This window comes from Pristiophorus japonicus, unplaced genomic scaffold (assembly GCF_044704955.1).
Source record: "Pristiophorus japonicus isolate sPriJap1 unplaced genomic scaffold, sPriJap1.hap1 HAP1_SCAFFOLD_66, whole genome shotgun sequence".
In the NCBI taxonomy this organism is placed as follows: Eukaryota; Metazoa; Chordata; class Chondrichthyes; family Pristiophoridae; genus Pristiophorus; species Pristiophorus japonicus.
Genome location: NW_027254572.1, coordinates 1983321 through 2005468, shown reverse-complemented (window position 1 = coordinate 2005468; position 22148 = coordinate 1983321). Strand labels below are relative to the sequence as shown.

Below are 22148 nucleotides of genomic sequence, written 5' to 3'. Positions count from 1 at the left end.
CCTTTCCTGATTTGTATACTCTGGCTGTTCTGGTATCATCCTTGAAAATCTTCTCTGCATCCTCTGAAATGCCTCCATGTCCTTTTTATAATATGGCGACCAGAACTGTACGTAGTACTCTAAGCGTGATCTAATGAAGGTTAAATATTGGTTTAGCATAATGTCGCTACTTTTCAATTCTGTCTGCCTCGACATAAATCAGCGTGTTTGGTTTGCTTTTTTATGGCCTTGCTAACTTATGCCTTTATTTTTTTAGAGTTTTTGTATTTGTTCTCCGATATCCCTTTGTTCCTGTACACTACCCAGACTGGCACCTTCCAATTATAAGTGACGTCACTAAGTCTCCTACTTAAATGTCACACCTCACATTTATATGGTTTGCAATTAATTTGCCAATTATATGCCCATTCTGCAAGTTTATTAATGTCCTCTTGTAAGTTGTTGCAGTGTTCCTCCGTATTGACTATCCCTACTAATTTGGTGTCACCCACACATTTAGAAATATTGTTTTTGATTCCGAGGTCTAAATCTTTAATATAAATTTTGAACAACAGTGGTCCCAGCACCGATCCTTGTGGAACGCCACTACCCGCATTTTGCGGCTAAGAAACGCTAACTTTTACAGCTACTCTTTGTGATTTCTGTCTTGAAGCCAGCTAGCTATCTATTCTGCTAGTTGTCACCTGACTCCGCATTCTCTGACCTGGCTTGAGGCTCTTCTTGTTCCGATGTAACAATCTATTTTTTTTATTTTATTCATTCAAGCATGTCGACATCGCTAGCAAGGGCCGGACTTGTTGCCCATCTCTATCTGCCCTTGTGAAATTGTTGGTGAGTCACTTTACGCAACCGACTGGCTCGCCAGGCCATTTCAGAGGTCAGTTAAGAGCCAATGACATTGCTGTGGGTTTGGAGTCCCATGTAATCCCAGACCAGTAAGGACGGCAGAATTCTTTCCCGAAAGGAGACAAGTGAACCAGATGAGGAGTTTTGTTACAATGGTCATCATTATTGATACTTTAAAATTCCAGATTTACTTAATTGAATTTAAATTTCCCCATTCTCGTGGTGGGCTATGATTTCTTCTCTCTGGATTATTAGTCCAGTGACATAAACATCATGCTACTATGATTGACCACCATCTGTGTAATAACGCTGAAGGGTCTGAGTGACACCTCCTATTCCTTTGCAACAGGTTGAGGGAAGGAATGATGTGCCCTGTTCCTACGCAACAGGATCGGGAGATTGATTAGCCTCCTCCTGTTCCTGTATAACAGGTTATGAGTCGCAAATGCCTCATCCCCAGTCTTTCGAATGGCTAAAGGGACTTCTACTCTTCTTATAGATAAGTCTCAAGGAGCTGAATGGCTTCTGCCAGTCCTCTGCCTCAGGCTCGAGGGGTTAATGGCCTTCCCCTGTCCTTGTGCAACAGACTGGAGAGGCTCAATGGCTACCTCCTATTTCTGCTCAACAGCTTCGTTGGTTTGGCATTGCCTTCTGGTCAACCATGCGAAAGGTTCGAGCGACCGAATGGAGTTCGACATTTCTTGTAAAACAGGTGCACACAGCTGAATGGCTTCCTCCTGCCCTTTGCAATTGGTTTGAGGGGTGAAGTGACTCATTGGCCTCCACCTGTCCCTGTGTAACAGGCTCGATTGCTTGCATCTGTTATTGAGCAAAATATTTAGATGATAATTGGGAAGGACTGGAGCCACTTGTGCAACAGAAAGTGCAGGGACCACAGTTAGCCTTCTCTGAAGTACTGCTTTGATGCAAAGTTCACTGTACGGCCCAGGCTCAAATCTTGACTCTGGTGGGAGTCGAGCACAAAAACTTTGAATGCTTAATATGCCAAGAATTAAAAATCTAACGTGCTATCCATTGCACCACAGAGTCGCCAAATTGTGCATCAATACTAAAGTAAAATAGTGTTGATGAGTAATCTGAGCGAAAAAAAAAAATATCTGGAATCACTCAGCAGATGAGGCAGAATCTGCGGAGAGAGAAACAGAGTGAACGTTTCAGGTCGATGAAATTTCAACGCCACTGGATCAATCTCCGCCGTCTAAAACTGATGTCCTGTCAGACCCGAATCATTATCTTTGAAAGGGATGTTTTGTCATGGACTTGTAGAACCTTTCAGCACGGAAGGAAGCTACTTCGGCCCAGCGTGTACGCACCGTCCGAAAATTGCTATTCTGCCTAATCTCACTTTCCAACTCTTCTTTTAACCATGTAACAATCTATTTGACATCGCTAGCAAGCGGTTAATGGCCTTCTCCTGTTCTTGTGTAACAGACTGGAGAGGCTCTATTGCCTCCTACTATTTCTGTGCAACAGGTTCGTTGGTTTGGCATTGCCTTCTCCTCATCTATGCAACAGATTTTCGCGACCGAATTTGTTGCAGTCATCCTCAGTATTGAATATCCAACTAATTTGGCGTCATCCACAAATTGAGAAATTGTGTTTTTGATTCCCAGGTAGAAATCATTAATATAAATTGTAAACAACAGTGGTCCCAGCACCGATCCTTGTGGAACAGCACTACCCACCTTTTGCCAATCTAAAAAGCTAACTTTTACCCCGACTCTCTGCTTTCTGTCTTAAAGCCAGCTAGCTATGCATTTATCTAATTGTATCCAGACTCCACATTCTCTGACCTCTCTTGCGGTTCTTCTTTTTCCTGTGTAACAATCTCAAGATCCTGTTGTTTCTTTTATTCATTATAGCATGTGGACAATGCTCGCAAGGGCAGCTTTATTGCACTTCCCTAATTGCCCTTGTGAAGGTGATGGTTAGCCACCTTATGCAAATGAGTTTCTCGTTAGGCCTTTTCATGGGGCAGTAAAGAGCCAACCACGTTGCTCTGGATCTGGAGCCACATCTGGGCCAAGACCAGTAAGGACTGCAGATTTCCTTCACTAAAGGAGATTATTGAACGAGATGGGTGTGTTGCGTCAATGGTCAACATTATTAATACTTTTAAAATTCTAGATGTATTTAATTGAATTTAAATTGTCCTACTCTCTTGGTGGACGGTGATTTTCTCTCACTGGATTACTAGTCCAGTGCCACAGGCCTCAGCTTTGTAATGTGCTAGAGGGGCTGAATGACTCAGGCTGTTCCTGTGCAATAGTTTGAGGGACGGGATGTCATCCCCCGCGTCCTATGTAACAGATTCTATGGGTTAATTAGTCTCAACCTGTTCCTGTATAGCAGCTCGGTGTGTCTGAAATGCCTCGTCCTAATCCTATGCAACATCTTCTATTAAGGGGAGAGTGGAGTGGGGGAGGGGAGGCGTTGGGGAGGACGGCCGCAATGCAGAGAAATCTAGAATGCTAAAGAGAAATGAAAATGAAGCAATGCCAGAAAGTGATTGTAGTAATGTAACCACATTATGTCAAGTAGGGACAGAGTACACAAACAAAAGAGTGCACTAATAAATAGGAACCTGATAAGAAAAAAAGCGATAAGATAAATCGATCTGTAGTGCAAAATAATGTTACGATCTCTAATAATGTTAAAAAGACCAATCCAAAAGCATTGTATCTGAATGGACGAAGCATCTGTAATAAGATAGAAGAATTAACAGCGCAAACAGATGTAAACAGATACAATATCGTTGCAATTACAGATATATGGTTGCACGGTGACCAGGGTTGGGAACTGAATATCAAATGATATTCGGTATTTGGAAAGGACAGCCAAAAAGGAAGAGTGGGTTGTGTTGCGTTGTTGGTAATGGATGATATCAGCGCAATAATGAGAAAGGTATTCGGCTCAGAAAGACAAGATGTAGATTCAGTTGGATGGCGCTAAAGAGAACGAAGGACCAGAAAAGATTGGTGTGAGTTGTCCATAGGCCTCCAAACAGTTGTAGTGTCGAGGATAACATTAACAGGAAATTAGAGCTGCATGTAACAAGGGTACTACCATCATCGAAGGTGACTTTAAACTACATATAAATTAAAGTAATAATAATGTGGCCGATGAATTCCTGGCGTTTGTACCAGTTGTTTTTTTAGCCCAGTATTTTGCGGAGCCTACTAGGGAACAGAATATCCTAGATTGGGTCTTGTTTAATGAGAAGGGGTTAATTAAAAGTCAAGTTGTCTGGGGTCCTTTAGCGAAGAGTGGCAATAACTCGATTAAACTCGTTATTAGGATGGAAAGTGAAGTAGCCCAATCCGAATCTATGGTCCTAAATCTAAGCAAAGAAAACTACGAATGCATGGGGAATGAATTGCATGGGGTATGATAGATTGGGAAGAGTCAACAAACGTCATGTTGGTGGATGGGCAAGGACTAACATTTCAGAATCGAATGTATCAATTGCGGCGGTTATACTTTCCTTTCTGGTGTAAAATAAAAGGATGCTGGCCCAACCATGGTTAACAAAATAAATTAAGGAAAGTATTAGATTCAAAGAAGAGTTATACAAAGTTGCCAGAAAAAGTACAAGCCTGAAGATGGGGAACAATTTAGAATTCAGCAAAAATGTGCCAAGAGATTGATTGAGAGGCGAGAAATAGAGTATAAGAGTGAACTTGCATGAACATAAAAACGGCTGCAGTAGATTCTACAAGTTCCTAAAAAGGAAAAGATTAGTGAAGACAAATGTAGGCCCTTTACAGACAGAAATGGGGGAATTTATAATGTGGAACAAGGAAATGGCAGGTCAATGAAAAAAATACTTCGGTTCTGTCTTCACGGAGGACATAAATAACATCCCAAAAATGCTTGAGAACCAAAGGTCTAGTAAGCAAGAGAAATTAACGGACATGTTTATTTGTAAGAAAATAGTGCTGAGGAAACTAATGGGAATGAAGTCCGATAAATCCCCAGGGCCTGATGATCTGCATCCCAGAGTACTAAAAGAGGTTGCAATGGAAATAGTGCATGCATTGGTTGACAACTTCCAAACATCTATAGGTTATGGAATAGTTCCTGCAGTTTGCACGGTGGCAAATGTAACCCCACTGTTTAAAAATGGAAGGAGAGAGAGAACAAGGAACTACAGACAGGTTAGCCGAACACCAGTTGTCGGTAAAATGCGAGAATCTATAGTAAAGGATATTATAACGGAACATTAAGATAATACCAAAGGGGTTAGACAAAGTCAGCATGAATTCATGAAAAGTAAATCATGTTTGACAAATCTACTCGAGTTTTTGAATATGTAACTGATAGAAAAGTTAAGGTTGAATCAGTGGATATAGTGTATTTTGATTTTTAGAAGGCCTCTGATAAAGTTCCACGCAAGATGTAGTGTGCAAAATTAAAACATATATGATTGGGGGTAATTTATTAGCATGGATTGAAAAATGGTTAATGGACAGGAAACAGGATCGATAGGCAGAGGGACCTGGTATCCGTAAAATAGTCTATTGAAAGCATACATACAGGTGCAGCAAGCAGTGAGGAAGGCAGATGGTATGTTGGCCTTCATTCCAAGAAGATGTAAGTAAATGAGTAAAGATGTGTTACTACATTTCAACAGGGCCTTGGTGAGACCGCACCTGGAGTATTGTGTGCAGTTTTGCTTTCGTTACCCAAGAAAGGATATACTTGCCATAGAGGGAGAGCAGCGAAGGTTCACCAGATCGATTTTTGAGATGGCAGGACTGTCGTATGAGCAGAGATTGGGACGACTCGGCCTGTATTCTGTAGAGTTTAGAAGAATGAGAGAGGATCTCATTGAAACGTATACCATTCTGAACGGGTTGAATTGACTGGATGCGGGGAAGATGATTCACCTGATTGGGAAGGTTATAACAAGGGGTCACAGTCGCAGGATACGTGGTAGGAAATTTTGGAAGAGAAGGTGAGATTTATTTTTCATTCAGAGAGTGGTGCAGCTATGGAATTCCCATCCACAGAAGGCTGTGAATGCCGAGTTACTGAATATATTTAAGAGGGAGATAGATTTCTAGACACAAAATACATCAAGTGATATGGGGGAAACGCCTGAATATGGTGTTGAGATAGAGGATTAGGAGTGATCATATTAAATGGCGATGTAGACTCGAAGGGCCGAATGGACTACTACTGCTCCCGTTTTCTTTGTTTCTATGTTCTAGGATCTAAATGGACTTATACTCTTCTTGTCGAGCAAGCTCAAGGAACTGATCGGTTTCTGCCTCTCCTAAGGCTCAGATTTGAGGCGTTAATGGCCTTCTCCTTTCCCTGTGCAATATTGCAATGCGGCTGAATGGCCTCCAGCTAATTCTGTGTAACAGGAAAGTGCGCCTCCTCGTCATCTATGCAGCAGGTACGAGCGGCCGAAGGCGTTCTACTATTCTTGTATAAAAAGCCCAAGGATCTGAATTACTTCCTCTTGTCCTTTGCAACTGGCTCGAGGGGCTAATGAAATTCTGCTGTCCTTCTGTAACAGGTTGGATGGCTTGCTCTTGTTCCTGTGTGATAGACTCAGGTTCTAAGAGAACTCAATGGAAAAGTGGGTAGGATTGGAGCCACTCTTTTAGCAGGAATTGCAGGGTACGCAGTTTCCCTTCTCTGATGTATTGATTTGCTGCAAAATGCACTGAGCTGCCGAAGAAACACCAGATCATGACCTAACTCCCGTCTAAAATCCGACCTATCCAGACTATTGCCACTTTCCAGCTCTTGGTCCATAGCCTTTTAGGTTACTGGAATTGAAGTGCACATTCAAGCACTTTTAAAAGTGCTGAGGACTACTGCCTCTAAATCACTTTCAGGAGTGAGTTCCAGACTCTCACCACCCCTGGGTGAAAACAGTGTACCTAAAATTCCGGAAAACCTCCTACCAATTACTTTAAATCTATGGCGCCTCTGCGAAGGGAAATAGATGCTTTCTATCACTCGATCTAGGACACTCATAATTTTATTCACTTCAATATGGACCCCCTGAGCCTCCTCTGTTCCAAAGAAAAGAAACCCAGCCGATGCAATACTTACTCAGAGCTAAATTCACCATCCGTCTAAATCGACCCTGTATGCTCACGAGTGCAGTCTGATCATTCCTGTAATGCGGTGACCAGAGAAGCATGCAATAATCTAGCTGTGGCCAACGAGAGTTTTACACATTTGAAGCATAACTTCCCCGATCTTTTATTCTATGGCTCATCGAATGAAGGCAAGTATTCCGTGTTGCTTCTCAACATAGAAACATCGAAAATAGATTGAGCACTACGCCATTCGACACTTCGAGCCTGCACCACCACTCAATAAGATCATGGCTGATCATTCCCTCAGTACCGCTTTCCTGTTTCCTCCCTACATCTTGACCCTTTTAGCCATGAGGGCCACAATAACTCCATGTTGAATATATCCAATGAACTGGCATCAACAACTGTTTGCGGAAGGGAATTCCACAGGTTAACAACTCTGTGAGTGAAGAAGTTTCCACGCATCTTCGTTCTAAATTGCCTACTCCTTATCCTAAGACTGTGTCCCCTGGTTCTGAACCTACCCAACATTTTGAACATTCTTCCCGCATCTAACCTGTCCAGTCCCGTCGGAATCTTACATATTTCTACGAGATCCCCTCTCATCCTTCTAAACTCCAGTGTACAAATGCCCAGTTGATCCAGTCTCTTTTCATATGTCAGTCTAGCCATCCCTGGAATCAGTCTGGTGAAACGTCGCTGCACTCCCTCAATAGCAGAACTTCCTTCCTCAGATTAGGAGACCAAAACTGAAAACAATATTCCAGGTGAGGTCTCACCAATGCCCATTACAACTGCAGTAAGACGTCCCTGCTCCTATACTCAAATCCCCTAGCTAGGAAGGCCAACATACCATTTTCCTTCTTCACAGCCTGCTGTACCTGCATGCCAACTTTCAATGACTGATGAACCATGACACCCAGGTCTCGTTACACCTCACCTTTTCCTAATCTGCCGCCATGCTGATAATATTCTGCCTTCATTGTTTTTCCACCAAAGTGGATAATCGCACATTTATCAACATTATACTGCATCTGCCATGTATTTGCCCACTCACCTAACCTGTCCAAGTCTACCTGCAGCCTCTTAGCGTCCTCCTCACGGATCACACCGCCAGCTAATTTAGTTCCATCTCCAAACCTGGAGATATTACACTCAATTCCTTCATCTGAATCATTCATGTATTCTGTGAAGAGCTGGGGTCCCAGCACTGAGCCCTGAGGTACTCCACGAGTAACTGCCGGCCATTCTGAAAAGGACCGTTTATCCCGACTCTCTGCTTCCTGTCTGACAACCAGTTCTCAACACTTCGGTTCTGTCTTCACAAAGGAAGATACAGATCACCTGCCGAATGTACTAGGGAACAGTGGGTCTAGTGAGAATGAGGAACTGAAAGATATCCTTATTAGGTGGGAAATTGTGTTCGGGAAGTTGATGGGATTAAAGGCCGATAAATCCCCGAGTCCTAATAGACTGTATGTCAGAGGACTTAAGGAAGTGGCCCGAGACATAGTGGATGCATTGGTGATCATTTTCCAACAATCTATCGACTCTGGATCAGTTCCTATGGACTGGAGGGTAGCTAATGTAACGCCACTTTTTAAAAATGGAGGGAAATACAAAGCGGCTAATTATAGACCGCTTAGCCTGACATCCATAAAGCGGAAAATCTTGGAATCAATCATTAAGGAGCCCATTTGGAAAGCAGTGACAGGATTAGCATAGATTTATGAAAGGGAAATCGTGCTTGACGAATCTTCTGGAAATTTTGAAGATGTAACTAGTAGAGTGCACAAGGAGAATCAATGGATGTGGTGTATTTGGGCTTTCAAAAGGCTTTTAACCAGGCCCAGCACAAGAGATTGGTATACAAAATCAAAGCGCATGGTATTGGTGATAATGTACTGACGTGGATAGAGATCTGGTTGGCAGATAGGAAGCAGAGAGTCGGCATAAACGGGTCCTTTTCAGAATGGCAGGCAGTGACTAGTAGAGTGCCTCAGGGCTCAGTGCTGGGACACCAGCTCTTTACAATATACATTAACGATTTGGAATAAGGGATAGAGTGTAATATCTCCAAGTTTGTGGATGACGCTAAACTGGGTGGCGGTGTGAGCTGCTAGGAAGACGCTAAGAGGCTGCAGGGTGATGTGGACAGATTAGGTGAGTGGGCAAATACATGGCAGATGCAGTATAATCTGGATAAATGTGAGGTTATCCATTTTGGAGGCAAAAACACGAAGGCAGAATATTATCTGAATGGTGGCAGACTACAAAAAGGGGAGGTGCAGCGAGACCTGGGTGTCATGGTTCATCAGTCACTGAAAGTGGGCACGCAGGTACAGCAGGCGGTAAAGAAGGCAAATGGTATGTTGGCCTTCGTAGCTCGGGGATTTGAATATCGGAGCAGGGAGGTCTTACTGCAGTTGTACAGTGCTTAATGAGGCCTCACCTCGAATATTGTGTTCAGTTTCGGTCTCCTAGTCTGAGGAAGGACGTTCTTGCTATTGAGGGAGTGCAGCGAAGGTTCACCAGTCTGTTTCCAGGGATAGCTGGGCTGTCATATGAGGAGAGACTGGATCAACTAGGCCTTTATTCACTGGAGTTTAGAAGGATGAGAAGGGATCTCATAGAAACATATAAGATTTTGACGGAACTGGACAGGTTAGATGCGGGAAGAATGTTCTCGATATTGGGGAAGTCCAGAACCAGGTGAGATAGTCTTAGGATAAGGGTCAGGCCATTTACGACTGAGATGAGTAGAAACATCTTCACTCAGAGAGTTGTTGACCTGTGGAATTCCCTGCCGCAGAGAGTTGTTGATGCCAGTTTATTGGATATATTCAAGAGGGAGTTAGATATGGCCCTTACGGTTAAGTGGATCAAGAGGAATGGAGAGATAGCAGGACAGCGGTACTGAAGGAATGGTCAGCCGTGATCTGATTGAATGCCTGTGCAGGCTCGAATGGCTTACTGGCCTACTCCTGCACCGATTTTCTTTGTTTCTTTGTTTCTATCCACGTAAGTACATTACCCCCAATACCATGTGCTTTGATTTTGCACACAAATCTTTTGTGTGGGACCTTATCTAAAGCCTTTTGAAAGTCCAAATACACCACATCCATTGGTTCTCCCTTGTCCACTCTGCAAGTTACATGTTCAGAAAATTCTTGAAGATTCGTCAAGCTTGATTTTCCCTTCATAAATCCATGCTGACTTGTACCGACCCTGTCACTGCTTTCCAAATGTGCTGCGATTTCATCTTTAATAATTGATTCCCCACGACTGATGTCAGGCTAACCGATCTATAATTATCCATTTTCTCTCTCCCTCCTTTTTTAAAAAGTGGTGTTATATTACCAACCCTCCAGTCCATGGGAACTGATCCAGAGTCGATAGACTGTTGGAAAATGATCACGAATGCATCCACTATTTCTCGGGACACTTCCTTAAGTACTCTGGGATGCAGACAATCAGGCCCCGGGGATTTATCGGCCTTCAATCCCATCAATTTCCCCAACACAATTTCCCATCTAATCAGCATATCCTTCAGTTCCTCCTTCGCACTGGACCCTCGGTCCCCTAGTACATCCAGAAGTTTATTTGTGTCTTCCGTCGTGAAGGCAGAACCAAAGTATTTGTTCAATGAGTCTGCCTTTTCTTTGTTCCCCATTATAAATTCACCTGAAATCCGACTGCAAGGGACCTACGTTTGTCTTCACTAATCGTTTTCTCTTCCCATATATATAAAAGCTTTGGCAGTCATGTTTTATGCTTCTGGCACACTTCGTCTCGTATTCTTTTTTTCCCCTCTTAACGAAACCCTTAGTCCTCCTTGGCTGAATTCTACATTTCTCCCAGTCCTCAGGTTTCCTGATTTTTCTGGCCAATTTATATAACTCTTCCTTGGATTTAACACTATCCTTAATTTCCCTTGTTAGCCACGGTTGAACCATCTTCCCCGTTGTATTTTTACTCCTGACAGGGATGTACAATTGTTGAAGTTCATCCATGTGGTCTTTAAATGTTTTCCATTGCCTATCCACCGTCAACCCTTTAAGTATCATTTGCCAGTCTATTCTAGCCAATTCACGCCTCATACCATCGAAATTACCTTTCCTAAAGTTTAGGTCCCTAGTTTCTGAATTAACTGTGTCACTCTCCATCCTATAAAGAATTCTACCATGTTATGGTCACACTTCCCCAAGGGGCCTCGCACAACAAGATTGCCAATTAGTCCCTTCTCATTACACATCACCTCGTCCACGATGGCCAGCTCTCTAGGTGACTCCTCGACATATTGGTGTTTAAAACCATCCCTAATATACTCCAGGAAATCGTCCTCCACCGCATTGCTACCATTTTCGTCAGCCAAATCAATATATAGATTACAGTCGCCCATGGTAACTGCTGTACCTTTATTGCACACATCCCTTATTTCTTGTTGGATGCTGTCCCCAACCTCACTACTACTGTTTGGAGGTCTGTACACAATTACCAGTAGCTTTTTCTGCCATTTGCTATTCTGCAGCTCCCCCCATACCGCTTCCAAATCATCCAAGCTAATGTCCCTCCTCATCATTGCATTCATTTCCTCTTTAACCAGCAACGCCACCCCGCCTCCTTTTCCTTTCTGTCTATCATTCACAAGCATCTTATCTACCTGCCCTGCTACCGTCAAGGATTCTGTGGACAGGCACTCCAAGGTCATTTGCACCTCTACACTCATCAGTGGCCTAACATTTAATGTTTATTCCCTTTCCCTATAAGCACTCACCAAATGCATTATCAAATACTTATCCGGGTTGAATTCCATTAAACCCATGACCAGTTCTTTGATATCTACCTGCAATGTACAGCTTTCTTCCTCATTATCAAGCATACCTGGTTGACCAATCTTTTAGTCACCTGCGCTAATTTGTATTTAGTGGCTCGGTGTCAAATTTGTATCGCATAATACTCTTGTGAAGCGCCTTGGACGTTTCGCTAATTTCAAGCTGCTAATTATATATAAGTTGTTGCTGTTGTTTAAAATGAGTGTGACATAACGTTATATAGAGATTGCATCACAGAAAGAGACAATTGTACCTAACTGGTGTTGCTAGAGTTAATGCTGCACGCTACCCTACTTCACTTGATCCTATCAGCATATTGTTCTATTGATTTCTCAGTCATGTGCTCTGGTAATTCCCTTTAAAATGAATCTGTGCCATTCGCCTCAACTACTGCTCGTGTAGCATCATCCACATCTAACCACTCTTTGGTAAATAAGTTGCTGTTGAATTGTCTACTGAATTTGTCGGTGACCTCCCGTTCTGAACTCCTGCACAAAAGCAAACATTTTCTCCACATCAACTCGATCAAATACCTTCAAAATGTTAAAAATATATCTCACTTGTTTTTAGAGAAAGAAGCTCCCCAGACTGTTCAGTTTTTACCGAAATGTAAATTATTTTCGTTGTGACCGACAATTTTCCTTTTTTTTGTGAGATTCTGTGATTCTATGATTTAATTTTCACATCGTCTGGGAGATCCAATCGGGCAAGCATGCAGGCGGTCTCTCTGATAACTTGCACCGACGATTCGACTATTAAAGCAGTTCTACTGTGTAGCTGCGATGGCCGAGTGGTTAAGGCGTTGGACTTGAAATCCAATGGGGGTTTCCCTGCGCAGGTTCGAACCCTGCTCGCAGCGATTCGACAGGTGCTCTTTTTTTATCGACTCACGGTGATCTCATTGGAATCTGATCACAATTCCCTCCACTGCCCTTTATTACACTGATTGATGCGAAGCTGTTGTTCGAACTGGTAGCATTAATAATTTATCGATATTTATTGTTGGTTTGTTGGACACTATCTGCAAAAATCAGTGAGCAATATACACAGCATGAAACAATGCCTTTTAATAAAGGTCAGTGCATTGTTTGGGAGGAACTCACCTTTAGTTAATGAGTGCGAACGAGGTTTGGTTTTATAAAGATGAACAAGTTTTGCCAAAATGACCACGGCAGCGTTTGACGTTGCAATTTTCTGATAACATCAGTGTTTGCATCAAAGTAGATGCCTTATCCATTAAGCGACGTGGCCCCTGCAGTTTGCAGCAGAATAATGTACAGCAAAATTCTAATGGGTCAAAGTGTAATTGGAAGGCAAGCATGACATCTCGGTGCCACAATGCAAGGAGTATTCGGAACCCAGGAGAGGGCTCTGAGCTAGTTCGAGTGGGTGAGAGCTCAGATCACAGCACCCCAAGAAAAAATGCAAAAGGCAGGAGGCAACAGAGCAGAGTAGCACTGGGGTAAGTGTAAACGACAAGGTGATAGGAAGGGACAATATGTATGAATATAAAGTGGCTGCAGGAGGGGTCAAAACTAAAAATCCTGGTTTAAAAACTGGTATTAAAACACTCTACTTAACCGCACGAAGCATTCGAAATATAGTAAATGATTTGACGGCACAAATCATCATAAATGGGTATGATTTGTTGGCCATTGCAGAAACGTTGCAGGTTGGCCAGGACAGGGAATTAAACATACAGCGGTATCTGACAATTCGGAAAGATAAACAAGAAGGGAAAGCAGGTGGGGTAGCTCTTTTAATAAGGGATGATATCAGGGCAGGTGTGAGAGACGATATTGGCTCTAATGAACAAAATGTTGAATCATTGTGGGTGGAGATTCGAGATAGTAAGGGGAAAAAGTCACTGGTGGGCGTAGTTTATAGGCCCCCAAATAATAGCTTCACGGTGGGGCGGGCAATAACCAAGGGAATAATGGAGGCATGTGAAAAAGAAATGGCAGTTATCATGGGGGATTTTAACCTACATATCGCTTGGTCAAATCAAATCGCACTGGGTAGCCTTGTGGATGAATTCATAGAATGCACACGGGATTGTTTCTTTGAACAATATGGTACAGAACATAAAAGGGAGCAAGCTATCTTAGATCTGGTCCTGTGTAATGAGACAGGAATAATAAACGATCTCCCAGTAAAAGATCCTATCGGAATGAGTGATCACAGTATGGTTGAATTTGTAATACAGTTTGAGGGTGAGGAAGTAGTGTCTCAAACGACCGTACTATGCTTAACCAAAAGTGACGATAGTGGGATGAGGGCAGAGTTGGCTGAAGTAGACTGCAAACACAGACTAAACGGTGGCACAATTGAGGAACAGTGGAGGACTTTTATGGAGCTCTTTCATCGTGCTCAACAAAATATATATTCCAGTGAAAAAGAAGGTCGGTAAGAGAAGGGATAACCAGCCGTGGATAACCAAGGAAATAAAGGAGAGTATCAAAATAAAAACCAATGCGTATAAGAGGGCCACGGTTTGTGGGAAACTAGCAGATTGGGAAAATTTTAAACGACAGCAAAGAATGAAGAAGAAAGCAATAAAGTAAGAAAAGATAGATTACGAAGGTAAACTTGCACAAAATATAAAAATAGTTAGTAAAAGCTTTTACCGATATATAAAACGGAAAAGAGTGACTGAAGTAAATGTTGGTCCATTAGAAGATGAGAAGCGGGATTTAATAATGGGAAATGTGGAACTGGCTGAGACCTCAAACAATTATTTTGCTTCGGTCTTCACAGTGGAACACACAAAAACCATGCCAAAAATTGCTGGTCACGGGAATGTGGGAAGGAAGGACCTTGAGATAATCACTATCACTAGGGGGGTAGTGCTGGACAGGTTAATAGGACTCAAGTTAGACAAGCCCCCTGGTCCTGATGAAATGCATCCCAGGTTATTAAAAGTGATGGCGGACGTTCTAGCAGATGCATTCATTATAATCTACCAACATTCTCAGGACTCTGAGTAGGTACCAGCGAATTAAAAAGCAGCAAATGTAACGCCTCTGTTTAAAAAAAGGGGCAGACAAAAGGCAGGCAACGATAGGCCGGTTAGTTTAACATCTATAGTGGGGAAAATGCTTGAAGCTATCATTAAGCAAGAAATAGCGGGACATCTAGATAGGAATAGTACAATCAAGCAGTCGCAACATGGATTCAGGAAGGGGAAAGCATGTTTAAATAATTTACTGGAATTCTTTGAGGATATAACGAGCATGGTGGATAGAGGTGTACCGATGGATGTGGTGTATATAGATTTCCAAAAGGCTTTTGATAAGGTGCCACACAAAGGTTACTGCAGAAGATAAAGGTACGCGGAGGCATAGGAAATCTATTAGCATGGATAGAAAATTGGCTGGCTAACAGAAAGCAGAGATTCGGGATAAATGGGTCCTTTTCGGGTTGGAAATCGATGGTTAGTGGTGTGCCACAGGGATCGGTGCTGGGACCACAACTGTTTACAATATACATAAATGACCTGGAAGAGGGGACAGAGTGTCGTGTAACATAATTTGCAGATGACACAAAGATTAGTGTGAAAGCGGATTGTGTAGAAGACACAGAGGCTGCAAAGAGATTTAGAAAGGTTAAGCGAATGGGCTAAAGTCTGGCAGATGGAATACAATGTCGGAAAATGTGAGGTCATCCATCTTGGGGAAAAAAACCAGTAAAAATGAATATTATTTGAATGGGGAGAAATTACAACATGCCAATTTGGCTTTAGTAACACCAAGGCTAACCAAGTGAGGCAACCGGCCTTCATGCGATGTATTTTCTTATGGCACTCTTACATTAAAATTATAGCATTCCTATAGCGACTTTCACCTCAGCACTTCCCAAAGCAGTTCAGAGCAAATTAATTACTTTTAAAATGTGATCACTTTGTAGTGTAGGAAATTCAAAAATGTACAGCATGGAAGGAGGCCATTTCAGCCAATAGTGCCCGAGGAGGCCGATCAAGAGCTTTCCAGCCTAATTCCCACTTCCCAGCTCTATGTCCATCCTATGGGTTACCGCAATTTAAGTGGCATTCAAGTATTTTTAAAATGTTTGAGGCTTTCTGCCGCATTGAGGCATTGAGCTCCCGACTACCATGACGCCCTGAGTAAAGACATTTATCCTCACAGCTCGTCTAACCCTCCCCCTAATTCATCATCATATGCAGTCCCTCGGAATCGAGGAAGACTTGCTTCCACTCTTAGCATGTGTTGTTAGATGGCTGTACAGTTCAATACGGGAACCACAGTCTCTGTCACAGGTCAGACAGACCGTCTTTGAGGGAAAGGATGGGCAGGGAGCCGGGTTTGCCGCAGCTTCATCCGCTGCCTGCACCTGATTTCTGCATGCTCTCGGCGACGATATTCGAGGAGCTCAGCACACTCCCGCAGGCACTTCCTCCACTTAGGGCGATCTGTGGCCAATCACTCCCAGGTCACAGTGGGGATGTCACACTTTATCAGGGAGGCTTTGAGGGTGTCTTTGTAACGTTTCCTCTGTCCGCCTTTGGCTCATTTGCCGTGGACGTGTTCCGAGAAGAGCGCTTGCTCTGACAGTCTCGTGTGTGGCATATGGCCTGCCCAGCGGAGCTGATCAAATGTGGTAAGTGGTGCAAAGCTGGGGATGATGTCCTGGACCAGGAAGCGAATACTTGTGCGTCTGTCCTGCCAGGGGATTTGAAGGATCTTGAAGAGACATCGCTGGTGGCATTTCTCCAGCGACTTGAGGTGTTTACTGTACATAGTCCACGTCCCTGAGCCATACAGGAGGGCGGGTATTACTACAGCCTTGTAGACCATGAGCTTGGTGAAAGTTTTGAGGGACTCATCTTCAAACACACTTTTCCTCAGGCGGCCGAAGGCTAGCACTGGCGCACTGGAGGCGGTGTTGGATTTCGTCATCAATGCCTGCTCTTGTTGATAGGAGGCGCCCGAGATAGGGGAATTGGTCCAACCCGAAATTAGTTTAAATCGATTCCCCCTGGTTCTTGACCACTCTGCAAAGGGAAACAGGACCTTCCTACCAACTCTATCTAGGGCCCTCATAAAGTTATTCTCCTTAATATAGTCTCCCCTCAGCCTCCTCTGGTCCAAAGAAAACAGACTCAGTATTTCCAATCTTTCCTCATCACCAAAATTCTCCAGTCCAAGCAACTCTTTTTGTCAATCTCCTCAGTACCCTTTCCAGCGCAATCGCATCTTTTTTTTTTAATGTGGTGACCAGAACTGCACACAGTGCTCCAGCTGCGGCCTAACCAATGTTTTATACAATCAAGTACAATGTCCTTGCTGTAACCAGCAGAGTTACGGACCGAGAGCTGGTAAGTGGGATAAGGCTGGTTAGCCTCTTGTTTTCTGGCGCAGATACGATGGTAAGTACTGCAGGGATTCCAATACGACCAAGTTGATCTCTGGGACTAATTTTGATCGCGTAGATGGAGAGGAATTTTAACAGATATTTTTTCCCCATAATTAGCCTGGGGTTTTTTCTGTTTTTTGCTTCTCCCATGCGTTCGCATGGCTCGGATTGGGGTGGTGTGTGTGATCTTTCGGTGCAAGGGGTGTCGAGTTTGTGTGGGGCGGACTTATTGGGCTGGGCGTTCTTTATCTTTCCGCCATTGTAATACTTCACAGGTTCATATATAGCCTTCAGGGTTGTTGATCAAAGGGCCTTGTGGCTCTTTGTCGGCTGGCATGTATACTCTGGACCGAAGTGGCCTCCTTCAGCCCTGTGGATTTCTCGATTTCTATTTACTTTCACAGCCCAGACTATTCCTTCACAGAGCCAGACATCTGCAACACGTATTCAGACGGATCTTTCACATTCCCAGACTCTACCTTAACAGATTCACAATCTTCCGACACAGTCCCACAATCTACCTTCACAGATCCAGACTTTTACTGCACCGACCCAGACAGCGGCTAAACAGAATCAGGCAGCTCCCGCACAGAGTAGTACTGATCCTACAGCGAGTCACACATTGCTGCATAGATCCATACACTCCAGTGCAGACAGGCAAAGCGCATACACAGCATCAAAATGCTTGTGCACAGACTCAGACAGTTCCTTTCAGAGACCCAGCATCACCGACACAGGAGCAAATATGTCCTCATCAGCCGCAGACAACACCACCACATTTCCAGAGAACTTCGACAGAGACACTGACATTTCCTTCGCGAAAGTAGGCAGCTCCTGTAAAGAACCAGGCAGGTGCTACACTGAAGCAGGGATTAACAGCACAGGCACAAACTTTCCTACACAAACCCATACAGCTCTGTTCAAGAGACAGATTAAGTCCCTCCTACATAGACATAGACAGCTCTTCCCTGGCCAAGGCATCACCAATCCAGATCCAAGAGAGCTCTTACACAGATATAAGCAGTTCTTACACTGGCGCAGATTGTTTCGAGAAAGGACTAGACTGCTCGTTCACCAAGCCAGACAGCTCGCTTCGGAGATGCAGACTCCTCATTTAAAGATCAAGATAGCACCGGTACTGAATCAAAACATCTCAATGCAGAACCACACTGACCGAGGGAGATCAGCCACAGGCCGACACACTCCAACACAGACGCGACTCTCCGGCACAAACAGAGACAACTCTTGCACAGACCCAGTCAGCTCCAAACCTGACACATGGAGCTGTAACACAAACACCGGCGCTCCTACACAAACCCGGACAACACTTAAACAGACACAGTCAGCTCAAAATCTGAAACATGCAGCTGCAACACAGAACCAGAGAGCACCTAAAGAGACTCAGAAACTATTACACAGAAACAGAAGGCTCTTACAGTGACCCTGACACTCCTACCTATACTCAGAGAGCTTGTCATTGAATCCAATGCATAATGCTGCAGATAACTGAATTAAATAGGCTTACAAAGGACAGCATAGCGTATACTGCCTTTCTGGCTGTTCTGACCATGCCAGCGTTTATGTTCCACTCGAATATTCAGGAGTCTTTCTTGATTTAAATCTATCAGCATAGCCATCTATTCCTTTCTACCTCATATGCTTGTATAGCCTCTCCTTAAATATGTCTATACTATTCGCTTGAACCGCTCCTACGCTTTTGAGTTCCACATTCTCATCACTCTTTCCTGAAAGAAGTTCCTTCTGAATTCTCGATTTGATTTCTGGATTTCTTGATGACTATCTTATATTGGTGTCCTCCAATTATGCTCTTCCCCACATGTGAAAGCATTTTCTCTGTAAACACTCTATCAAAATCTTTCATAATTTTGAATACATCTATTAGATCACCCCTATAGATCAATCTTCAAGAAAAGAGACCCAGCTTGCACTCGAAACAAACTTCAGCAGGGTCCTGGGTATCTCAGAGGGTCGCATACTGACCTTGCACACCTACTGATCTGAACAACTTGCACAAAATGAATGAGTGGAATTCAGAGACAGTCCTTGGTGAGGGGTCAGATGTGTGTGTGTGGTGTGTAACAAGCTCTCAGTCTTGAACATTTCAGTTAAGCTCCAGCCTCAACAGCTTTTTGGGGAGAGAGTTCCCGATTCCCACTACCCTTTGTGTGAAGAAATGCTTATTGACATCACACTTGAACGGCATAGCTTTAACTTTAAGGTTATGCCCCTTGTTCTGGTCTCCCACCAGATGAAATAGTATCCCTGTATCATCTTAAACACCCCACTGATATCAGCCTTCATTTTCTATATTAAATGAAATAAAATGCTAGTCTGTGCCACCTGTCCCCTGAATTTATACATTTTAGCCACTTTATCATTCTGGTGAATCTGTGCTGAACCCCCGCCAAAGCTAATACTCATTCATGAGGTTTGAGGTCCAGAACTGTACGCAGCACTCTCGATGGCATTATCCCTTGCGTGGTTTAGTACACGTGGATACAATTTATCCACTCCTGAGGATTTTTCATCTGTACGTTTTACTAGTTTAGAAATTCAGCAACAGAAATTGTCTGGAGCGGGATGGTGGACAGAGTAACATTGGTAATGTCACGGTAATGTAGAGGGAGTTCAATAGTTCACCAGTTCTGGCTACTGCTCCAGCTCGCCCTACGTATCTGTCTGTCCCACTATCCTTCCTCGGTGGGTCTGGATGTTGCAGACTGACACACTGAAAGATCCAGTGACTGATTCCCACCAGCCCGAACTCTCCACGTTCTCACTCATGAAACCTCTGTTCACGGGAAGCAGGCTGTGTTTGAATGTTTAGGTTCTGTAACCCTTTGCCCTGTATTACTGCTGTCAGAACAATGGTCTGTATTCAGAAATAAAGCTTACTGCATTGATCACAGCTTTATATCAGTGTCTTGTTTCTCATTAGGATCAGTGTCCGAGGACATGGTGTTCGTGGGTGGAATTAGGCTGGGCGATGATTTGGAAATCGCAGGAAGTGTGAAGAGGAAACCACTGCATGGAATCTCTGCAGTGCATAATAACACATTCAAAAAGGTAATTCTATAAGACAAATGTACGAGAGTGTCAGCAATGACTGTTCAGGGTCCAAGATATCTCACTTGGACAGGTTTCTTCAGGCAGATTGTAAATAGACCCACAGACCATTTGATGGGACAGTGTTGAGGGAGATTTACTCTCTCTCTATCGCGTGGTTCCTCTATTTCCTATATTTCTCTCTTTCACCATCTGCCTCATTTTATCTCTCATTCTGCCTCACTCTCTTCTCTCCATTTATGTTTATTTTTATCAATTGCTCTCTCTCCCCGCCTCATTTTCTCTCTCTCTCTCATTCACCTTTTCTCACCTCTCTTTACCTCTCATTTCTCTCTGCCTCACTGTCTCACTCTACCTTTCTGATCTGTGCTTCGTGGTCCATCTTTCTGCTTCACGCTCAGTCCCTCTTTCCATCTCTTTGGCTCTCTCTCTTCTCTCTGCCTCAGTCTCTCTCTCGCCATCCCAGCCGCTGTTTCCTTTTTCCTTCCTCTCTTTCATTCTCTCTCTCCAACTCCCTTGGATTCTTGTCTCTCTCCCTGTGTGTCTCACTTGTTTTGCTGCTTGTTTCCTGACACTCTCCCCTTCGCTGTCAGTCTTTCTTTATCTTACTCTCGCTTCTCTCTTGCTATCTTTGTCTCTCCCTCTGTCTTTCTTCATTCTGTCTCTGTTTCTTCCCTCTCTGCCCCTGTCTCTCACTCTCCCACTTCTCCAGTTTTCTCTCTCTATCTGCCAGGTTCCTGATGTAACAGGACTGTACGAACCAAAGGCTTTAACAGAGAGCCCAGCCCGTGCTCTAAACACATTGCATGAGCTGATCACATCTTCTGCGCTCCCAGTTTTAAAATGTGCTGTCCAGGATGTGCCGGCCTCACCAGGGGCTTGGAAACCTGCAAGATTTAGCAGTCATCCAGAGGGAAGTTTGCTTTAGGTTCTAACGTGCATCCCACATCTAATCCAGCCCCATTTCCCAAATCATTTTATTACATTTCATGGTTCAGTAACACATCCGCCCACATATGTACACTTGCCTCCGATGTACGTCTCCGTTAATCGAATGAGCATTGTTTTTTTATTATTTTTGACAGTCGGTCTCTGTTTCTGAAGCAGTTCGGTCATTTTGTAATTTTATCTGAAATGTTTGAATATTTGGCAAGCAATTCCTGTGATCTGCTGAACGGATTTCCATTTCGGACACAGATGTCTCGCGGGAGCATGTTTCACATTAAAATAATGATAAAAAGGTTATTCTCCAGACCGCCTAGCAGTGGAGGCAAACCAGGGGGAAAAATGTTGGTACATTTATAAAATGAGTGAAATAAACGATAGAGTTGTTGAACGTTATGAAGGGGTTACATCGGGTCGATGTTGGGATGATTTTAACATGTGTGGTTATTCCAAAACTAGTGGTCATAAATATTAGATACTCACTAATAAATCCAATCAGGAATTCAGGAGAAAGCTCTTCAATCCCAGAGGTTACAAAATAGAGCTTGCTAGATGATCGAGTAGTTAATATGAATGGCAGTGTGCCTTTAAGGGGAAGCCAGCTGAGTACATGAGGCAGAAAGGAATATAAATATAGGATGATTGGGTGAGGTATACTAAGATGGATGGTGACTCGTGTGGAGAGTAAACTCCGGCATGAACTAGTTAGGCCCAATGGACTGTTTCTGTGCTATAAATTCAATGTCATTCTGTGGTGAATTCTCAAAAGTCACAGTACAGCACTCGAAATAATCTTCAGCAATGGGCTGTGTGTCACGGGTAAAACCTTCGACCTTTCACCCCAACCAATCTGAAGATCTTGTACAAAATGGATGTGCGGAGTTCAGATACAGTCCTTGGTGAGAGGTCAGATTTGTACCAAGCAAGGCCCTAAAACTTGCAAGGCTGCGGGGAAAGGGCGGGGGAGTGGAACTAGCTA

General features: G+C 43.5%; 1 non-coding gene across 1 annotated transcript; it reads left to right on the top strand.

The window, feature by feature from the left end:
• The first annotated feature begins 12540 nt into the window (after window positions 1-12540).
• trnas-uga (transfer RNA serine (anticodon UGA)) lies at window positions 12541-12623 on the top strand. The gene has a single exon. It is a non-coding gene; the product is annotated as a tRNA-Ser (tRNA).
• Window positions 12624-22148: the final 9525 nt, after the last annotated feature.